Here is a 6,889-nt window from a genome sequence, read left to right as displayed (position 1 = left end):
CTTCAGGCCGGCCCCCACCGACTTGGCCCCGTAGTATGGTTGTTCCATAAGCGCGGTTAGGAGGTGTCAGCTCATCGAAAATCATTTAACAACCCATTATAAAATTGTGGGCCTGGTAACCCAAAAAAAATACAGGCGCACGGAAAAAAACCAGGCGCACGGGATGATGGATTAGTCCAGACATTTTCTAAAAGCTCCATAAATCCCTCAGGCCGGCCCCCACGACTTGGCCCCGTAGTATGGTTGTTCCATAGCGGGCATGTAGGTATGTAGCCCATTTAAAATCATTTTAAAACCATTATAAAATTGTGGGCCTGGTAACCCAAAAGAGCACTTAGCCGTTTTTCTGAGCTGTCCAACATAGAAATATTTCAGACCTTTTTCTAAAAAGCTCCATAAATCCCTCAGGCCGGCCCCACCGACTTGGCCCCGTAGTATGGTTGTTCCATAGCGGGTTAGGAGGTATGTAGCCATCGAAAATCATTTTAAAACCATTATAAATGGTGGGCCTGGTAACCCAAAAAAAAATACCAGGCGACGGAAAAAAACACCAGGTGCACGGATGGTAAATTGGTCCAGACATCTCAGCGCCCCCCCACTGACTTGTGCCCGCAGTATGGTGCTCCCAAGTCGGGCATTGAGGTATGTAGGCCATTTAAAAGCATTTAAACCACATAAAATGTGGCCTGGTAACCCAAAAAAAATACCAGGCGCACGGAAAAAAAACACCAGGCGCACGGGATGATGGATTAGTCCAGACCTTTTCTAAAGCTCCATAAACACTCAGGCCGGCCCCCACCGACTTGGCCCCGTAGTATGGTTGTTCCATAGCGGGCATTGAGTGTGTTAGCCCATCGAAAAGCATTTAAACCCATTATAAAATTGTGGGCCTGGTAACCTAAAAGAGGGCACTTAGCCGTTTTTTCTGAAAAGTTCAACATAGAAAGTATTCAGACCTTGTTCTAAAAGCTCCAAAATCCCTCAGGCCGGCCCCCACCGACTTGGCCCGTAGTATGCTTGTCCATAGCGGGCATGTAGGTATGTAGCCCATTAAAAGCATTTTAAACCATTATAAAAATGTGGGCCTGGAACCCAAAAAAAACCAGGCGTACGGAAAAAAACACCAGGCGCACGGATGATGGATTGGTCCAGACATCTCAGGCCGCCCCCACCGACTTGTGCCCGCAGTATGGTTGTTCCAAGCGGGCATTGAGGTGTGTAGCCCATCGAAAATCATTTAAAACCATTATAAAATTGTGGCCTGGTAACCCAAAAAAAATACCAGGCGCACGGAAAAAAACACCAGGTGCACGGGATGGTGGATTGGTACAGACATTTTCTAAAAGCTCCATAATCCCTCAGGCCGGCCCCACCGACTTGGGCCCCGTAGTATGGTTGTTCCATAGCGGGCATGTAGGTTGTAGCCCATTTTAAAATTTTAAACCATTATAAAATTGTGGGCCTGGTAACCCAAAAGAGGGCACTTAGCCGTTTTTCTGAGCTGTCCAACATGAGAAAATATTCAGACCTTTTTCTAAAAGCTCCATAAATCCCTCAGGCCGCGCCCCCACCGACTTGCCCCGTAGTATGGTTGTTCCATAGCGGGTTAGGAGGTATGTAGCCCATCGAAAATTCATTTTAAAACCATTATAAAAATTGTGGCCTGGTAACCCAAAAAAATACCAGGCGTACGGAAAAAAAACACCAGGTGCACGGGATGGTAAATTGGTCCAGACATCTCAGGCCGGCCCCCACTGACTTGTGCCCGCAGTATGGTGCTCCCAAGTCGGGCATTGAGGTATGTAGCCCATTTAAAAGCCTTTTTAAACCATTATAAAATTGTGGGCCTGGTAACCAAAAAAATACCAGGCGCACGGAAAAAAACACCAGGCGCACGGGATGATGGATTAGTCCAGACCTTTTCTTAAAAGCTCCATAAATCACTCAGGCCGGCCCCCACCGACTTGCCCCGTAGTATGGTTGTTCCATAGCGGGCATTGAGTGTGTTAGCCCATCGAAAAGCATTTAAACCATTATAAAATTGTGGGCCTGGTAACCTAAAAGAGGGCACTTAGCCGTTTTTTCTGAAAAGTTCAACATAGAAAGTATTCAGACCTTTTTCTAAAAGCTCCATAAATCCCTCAGGCCGGCCCCCACCGACTTGGCCCCGTAGTATGCTTGTTCCATAGCGGCATGTAGGTATGTAGCCCATTTAAAAGCATTTTAAACCATTATAAAAATTGTGGGCCTGGTAACCCAAAAAAAATACCAGGCGTACGGAAAAAAACACCAGGCGCACGGGATGTGGATTGGTCCAGACATCTCAGGCCGGCCCCCACCGACTTGTGCCCGCAGTATGGTTGTTCCATAGCGGGCATTGAGTGTGTGAGCCCATCGAAAATCATTTAAAACCATTATAAAATTGTGGGCCTGGTAACCCAAAAAAAATACCAGGCCGAACATGGGAAAAAAACACCAGGTGCACGGGATGGTGGATTGGCTACAGACATTTCTAAAGCTCCATAAATCCCTCAGGCCGGCCCCCACCGACTTGGCCCCGTAGTATGGTTGTTCCATAGCGGCATTGAGGGTGTGAGCCCATCGAAAATCATTTAAAACCATTATAAAAATGTGGGCCTGGTAACCCAAAAAAATACCAGCCACGGAAAAAAAACCAGGTGCACGAAGGTGGCACTCTGTCACTTTTTCGACCAATTCCCGAAATATTCAAATAATGATTAAAAACAATTTCCGATGGCTAGAGGTCCCACATTTTGGCTCATACCCTCTCTCGTATGGGCAACAGTTACAGATTGTAAATTATTTTCGGAACCATAGGAATCTATTGGACTTGGCAATTTCCATTTTTTCCCAAAACATTAAAACACGATTTTCTATTAAAATTTTTATAGAAAAACGGTTATAATTATATGTAAATGTTCATCTATGTGTACCCTTTCGTGCAAAAAAACCTCAACCAGATTGGAGTTGTACTTTTTGAGTTATTACCGTTTTAATATATTTAATTTTCCTCGAAAATCGAGGCACACTGACATCAATCGATTGACACGCCCTTTTTCGATAATTCGGCCTGTCCGGCGATGACACACTCCCTGGTGTGTGGACCAGACAGGTACCAGCGCGATTTTAGAAACCTGACTTTTGACAACAAGACTTCCATGTCCTAGAGAGTTGAGGGTGGTGGCAAACTACTCGTCCGATTATAAACGGTGAAATGGACACTTTAGAGGGATGTGAGCCCCTCGGAACCATGGTCCATTGGACCTTTTACCGCCGGCGACCGATTTAGGGTGTTATTCCAACCCTTCGGCGCCCGATGTGTTCTAACTTTTGTTCCAAGTGTCCCAGCTTGGTGGTGGGAGGATATTGAGCTCTGTCCTGGACAGGTGCTCTATCCCAGCTATCACCTTGTTGGTTTGGATCATCAATGACCATGGTCCTATCCTATGAAGGTGCCAAACCCTTCGGCGACCTATTGGTGGTTGTTTAGCCCGGTAAGGGCTGACGCTCCAGTCCTCTCTCTATCTTGGTTCACGTTGGGTCTCCATGGTTCTCCTCTGTTGATCAAGTGAGTTAAATTCTTCTGACCGATTTGCATCGATTTCCACCTGGGAGGGCACCCGTCGGCCGGCATTAGCTGTGTTCTGTCGGTGTGGTTCCCCGCCCCATGTGGATTTGCCTCTATCGGGGAGCCCCTTTCGGATTCGGTTCATCCCGTATTTCGATATGCTTCAGCCGCGCACCGTCCTAGCGAGATCCAGCCGACCCGTCTGACCTAGTGGCCCTACATTGGTGTTCCGGTGCGGGGAGTGACCCACCCAAGCAGCGATGCATGAGGTGGTGTTCATCCCGCAACGCACCGGCGCCAGAGACACAATTTCTCAAACCCTTTCTTCACATAATCTCCATATACTGACCCCAGTGGTCTGGTTATGGTTGTGGTTACCCCGCGGTCAGTTGATGGCCATCCGAATAAGCCCTCGGCTAGACAAGCGACCTCTCGGACGGTGCCCTGCACCTGTGGCACCTCCGGCCATGGGCAGTTCAGGGCGTCCCGCTGGGCGCACGGTGGATTGCACCAGGTCCTCCTCCCTGACGGGATAGGACTGGTTCCTGGTCGTTCTTTGCTTAGTGCGCCCAGGTACAACATCTAAGTTGTTGAGTGGCTACCTGGTTGATCCTGCCAGAGCATATGCTTGTCTCAAAGATTAAGCCATGCAAGTCTAAGTACACACGGCCGGTACAGTGAAACTGCGAATGGCTCATTAAATCAGTTATGTTATGGTTCCTTTGATCGCTCCAACGTTACTTGGATAACTGTGGCAATTCTAGAGCTAATACATGCCAACGAGCGCTGACCTCCGGGGATGCGTGCATTTATCAGACCCAAAACCCATGCGACCGTTCCCAGGCCGCTTGGGGGGACTCTAGGAGGCGCGAGGAAGCTGAATTTGGTGAGTGGAGGGGCATGAGGGGTGAAGAGAGACCTGCTGGTAGGGCCTCTGCTGATCCTTGTCATGTTGGACCGGTGGGGCGAGTGTGGAGGGCCACCGCTGAGGTTGGCTAGCTGTGAGGTGGGGCCCGCTGGTAGGGCCCCCCAGACCTTCTGGGCCTTTCCTGGCGAAGTTCCAATATGCTCGCGCCAAGTTGTGCGGAGGTGGTGAAGGAATTGATGGAATAAAGGTGGTTGCATGACCGAATCCTAGCCACTTGAGTACCAGGGATATGTTTCGATGCATATTCCACCCCAGAGGGTTCGAACTGGGTTAACAAACACGAACACACGCATGTTACGCCAAGGGCATGTTGTGAGAAGCTAAGCTTGGTGAGCGAAGAGAGCGAAGAGAGCGAGAACAATAAGGGATTATGTCAGATCAGAAGCGAGACAGGGTGAAGAGTAACTGCGTATCCGAGCATTGCCGGAAACGTAGCAGGTCGTGGATTTCCGGACCTGAGGGGGAGAGGTCTCCTCCTCGCAAATTAGTAATTTGCGAAACAATGTCCTTCCAGGATAGTTCTCAGGCTTCGGACCCAGATCCCTCCGGTGAACCGATGGCGAGGGGAGACGTGGGTTCGGTAGCGCCTCTGTGTGTCGGCAAATTAAAGACACCTACCCAAGCATCGGGGGAAGGGGGTAGTGATGTCGTGAAGCCACCACAGCCATTCCAAGCGGTGAAAAGAAAGAGATGTGTGGGTATTCCAGCCAGCCACCCAGATGAAGATGCTCCACTAGATGCGCAGCTAGTTTCGCTCCCTGTCCAGGACCTGAGTTGTGAGCGATGTGGTAAGACACTGGAGACCGTTGGGAAGGTAGTGAAGCACTACGCAGTGGTTCACCCGGCGGTGATAGTGACTTATGTGTGTCGACTATGCGGGAAGTCGAGCGAGAATAGCCACTCCATCTCCTGTCATGTCCCTAAGTGTAGGGGGGTGGTAGAGACCCGGATGGAAGCGGATGGTGACTTTATATGCGAGCACTGTCCGGAGAGATTTACAACGGCTATGGGAAGGACTCAGCATAAGAGACACAGACACATCGCCCTATACTGCCAGGGGAGGAAGAGGGAGTCGACGGCTGGGAAGAAGAGGATAAAGTGGATGGGTGAGGGGAAGAGAGAGGTGGAGCGAACAGAGTTGGCTCGCCTGAACGCCCTGCTGGCTGGGGACAAACACATCAACAGGAAGGCTGCCGCCAACCTGGGCAATGGCGTAACCGCTGGAAGGGTGAGGAAGATTAGACGGAAACTGAGACGTGGAATGAGACAAACCGAGATTCTCCAGGAAGCAACTGATGAGAGCGATCTCGTTAGTTTGCTGGCCAAACCGGGAACACCATCAACACTTCAGACTGGGCTGCGGGGATTTCTCCGCGAGGCACTAACTGGAGATGGTACCAAAGATGGTGTTCAGATAGGAGAGATCTCATTGTCACTGAGGGGGGTGGAGCAAGACGGTGCCTTGCTCGATTCGTCCGCCCTTGAAATGCAGCGGTTGTTGGGAGGAGGAGGAGGGTGTCCGGGTCGGCTGAAACAGTCGAGAGAGCGCAAGTCCGCAGTACCAAATGAAGGAATGGATAAGTCCAAGATCGCTGAGTATCATAGGATGCAGGAATTGTATGAGAAAAAGCGATCACGGTTGGGCAAGTACATTCTGGATGGTAATGTAGGTGTGAAGGCTACATCTCCGCCACCCAAGATTGCTTTGGCATTCAGGGACCGGTGGGAGGTGAAAGAGGCATACCATGGGCTTGGTCAGTTCCACTCGATTGGGAAGGCCGATAACGGGGCCTTTCGCTCTCTTATCTCAGCGGCCGAGGTAGATGAAAACCTCAGGGCGATCAAGAAGGGGACAGCAGCTGGGCCGGATGGGATTACGAAAGAGGCGGTGCAGAAGTGGGATCCCACCGGTGCGAAATTGGCCGATACCTTTTCCGTTTGGTTGGCGACGGGCACCCTGCCGGGGCCCTTCAAGAGGTGCAGAACGACTTTGATACCTAAGACCGACGACCCGATTTTACTCACCCAGGTGGCTGGGTGGAGGCCTTTAACTATCGGGTCGGTCGTGTTGAGGTTGTATTCTCGCATTCTGACGGCCAGGCTGGCGCGGGCGTGCCCCATTAACCCGCGTCAGAGAGGATTCATTTCCTCACCTGGTTGTTCAGAAAACTTGATGATCTTGGGGGGTCTAATCAAGGAGAGTTGGGCGAGAGGCGAGATGCTAGCCGTGGTGTTGGTCGATTTTGCGCGTGCGTTTGACTCAGTGAGCCACTTGCACATCTTGGAGGCGCTAAGACAGAGAGGGCTCGACGAACATATCATTGGAATCGTGGGTGATTCGTACACCGGGGTGTCAACGGCCATAAGGTGCA

At 50.4% G+C, this 6,889-nt stretch overlaps 2 long non-coding RNA genes across 4 annotated transcripts; one reads left to right on the top strand and one right to left on the bottom strand.

Annotated features, from left to right (window-relative positions):
- The first annotated feature begins 560 nt into the window (after nt 1–560).
- On the top strand, nt 561–1,898 carry LOC139023890 (uncharacterized). Of its 3 annotated transcripts, XR_011475119.1 has the most exons (3): nt 561–642; nt 1,215–1,306; nt 1,709–1,898. It is a non-coding gene; the product is annotated as an uncharacterized lncRNA (long non-coding RNA). The 3 variants fall into 3 exon arrangements; XR_011475117.1 differs by lacking the exon at nt 561–642 and having other exon boundaries at nt 1,171–1,306; XR_011475118.1 differs by lacking the exon at nt 561–642 and having other exon boundaries at nt 1,171–1,306; nt 1,687–1,898.
- LOC139023891 (uncharacterized) lies at nt 690–2,353 on the bottom strand. Its single transcript, XR_011475120.1, has 3 exons — nt 2,257–2,353; nt 1,867–2,057; nt 690–911 (listed from the first exon to the last, which is right to left on the bottom strand). It is a non-coding gene; the product is annotated as an uncharacterized lncRNA (long non-coding RNA).
- Nucleotides 2,354–6,889: the final 4,536 nt, after the last annotated feature.

Source organism: Salvelinus sp. IW2-2015, unplaced genomic scaffold (assembly GCF_002910315.2).
Source record: "Salvelinus sp. IW2-2015 unplaced genomic scaffold, ASM291031v2 Un_scaffold190, whole genome shotgun sequence".
NCBI lineage: Eukaryota > Metazoa > Chordata > Actinopteri > Salmoniformes > Salmonidae > Salvelinus > Salvelinus sp. IW2-2015.
Note: the sequence above shows the minus strand (reverse complement) of the source record. Positions and strands in the feature narration are given on the sequence as shown.